Below are 2,032 nucleotides of genomic sequence, written 5' to 3'. Positions count from 1 at the left end.
ACATGCACACACACACAGACACACACACACACACACACATACACACACACACACACACACACACACACACACACACACACACCCCGCCTTGACCCCCATACGTGATTACGTTCTAGAGTGGCCAATAGTGTTCACAAACAGTGGGGGTGACATCTGAACCCCTTTGTTCCAATCCGATTACCACAACACCATAACACGTTAGAAATGGATATCTGACATTGGCAGTAAAAGAACTTCAAAACAAATGGGTGTCGCTTAAGTAAAAACGGAACGAAAGACGTTGACTAATTCTGTCCATTATCGCTATTGCCCGTCCTTGTTTCTGTTGAAGGTGTTGGATTACATTGCGCAAGTCTTAATAAAAAAAAGAAGTTAAAAAACCCCAGCAAAAAACCTTTAGAGAAAAGTGGCGGCCGTTGTGGTCAGAATAAAGAGGCATAAGACGTGTGGCCCTGGGACGTCACGTAAGAACATTACTGGTATTTGCGTTGTTGTCGAAACTGCATCGATCTGCCGAGTCCGGCATTGTTCGCGCGACCGGAGCTGATACGGTAACGAGTTGACCAAAGCATTTCACTCGAGCAGGTAACGAGTTAACGAGTTGACAATTGTTGTCACAGCAAGCAAAACACACTTTTGTGGCGGGGGGTGAAACTAAACGAAGGGTATTTTGTTCCCAGCTCTTGTTTGATCCGGCCCGTAAACACGAGCTAACTACGTGAAGAGTGTATTGTAAGATGGTCAATAGGAATCTGATGTGTGAAGTCATGCCAGAGTATGGGCCACCCGGTTTAAGATTTCACAGTATCCTGTAAAAGTTAACGGCTGAATAACTCGTTCACTGAATGTTCTGGAAAAAAAAATTCCCAAGAAGAATACATGAAAAGACACGACAACTTGATCTTTGCTGAATTATAAATACAGTATTCTCTCTAATATGGTGGGGGTTTTGTTTCAAGGTCGCTAGCGGTAGGAAAAATTCAGCCAAACAGAAACGATACTCTTACATTCATAACGTAATTTACATCTTTATAACCCCTTCCCCCCATCCTTCTGCGGACTCTTCTCAACCTCTCCCACACTCGTGTAGACACTTTCTTCACTTAGGAGCTTTTTTTTAGAGACCAACCTTTTTTGTATATAATTTGTTGATAATTTGATCACAGTTGTACACATTTAAAGATGATGTTGAATATGTTAAACTCTCGTTCTCTACAAGGGCCATGTAATGTAACCTCCTCATCATAAATATTTTGAGATCACCTAACCTTTTGATCCTTGACCTCCTGAGCCTAAGCTCCTAATGAGAAACTCCTAGATTTAGACACTAACCTGGGAGGATAGATTATTCAGCAAAAATCAAAATGCTTGGCCGCGGTGCGGATAACCCTAGTTCGAATCCGAGGGGAGTGTTTTTATACTTTGGTAAGTTGTAATATTTTCAAGGCTCTCAATCTTTTCTTCTCGCTCTGACTTTGCCCTATCCGAGATAGACGTGTAGGCTAATTCAGAGGGTGCGCCTCATAAAACAGGCTACCCTTCTAGATCTATATGTAGTATTTTCAGCGAGTTAAAATAATACCACATCAGACAAGATCACACTGAGATGTGCGTGCGGTGTGTGGAATGGTAAAGGTAGGAGCGAGCACTGAAGTGTGCCCTTTGTATCTTTATTTGGGGGTAAGTGTTTTACGGCGCTCACAATGCATAATAAGGTCATATGAGCGAGAGGAACACATAATTTGATGAAGCATTTACCGTTTGATAGGAATTGAATTTGAATTTTCCCCAATTGGTGGCCAAAGCCCACTTTTATCAATTTTAGGACCTCATGGAATCTTTGACGTGCGCAATGTGCACACGGGACCTCCGAGGTTTTTTCGCCCTTATCCGAGAAGGCTAGGTGTAGATATTACTTACCCTAAGATCAGGGGTGAGCCTGAAAGGAAGCAGTAAGAAGGAGCCAAGGATTAATACTAGAAAGGCAGCAGAAAGAGAGCCTGGAGCCCCGAAGAGGGGCAAAAAGGAGGGG

The sequence above is a fragment of the Aplysia californica genome, unplaced genomic scaffold (genome assembly GCF_000002075.1).
Source record: "Aplysia californica isolate F4 #8 unplaced genomic scaffold, AplCal3.0 scaffold00677, whole genome shotgun sequence".
Classification (NCBI taxonomy): Eukaryota; Metazoa; Mollusca; class Gastropoda; order Aplysiida; family Aplysiidae; genus Aplysia; species Aplysia californica.
The sequence above is the reverse complement of the archived record's forward strand: the minus strand, read 5'-3'. Positions refer to the sequence as shown.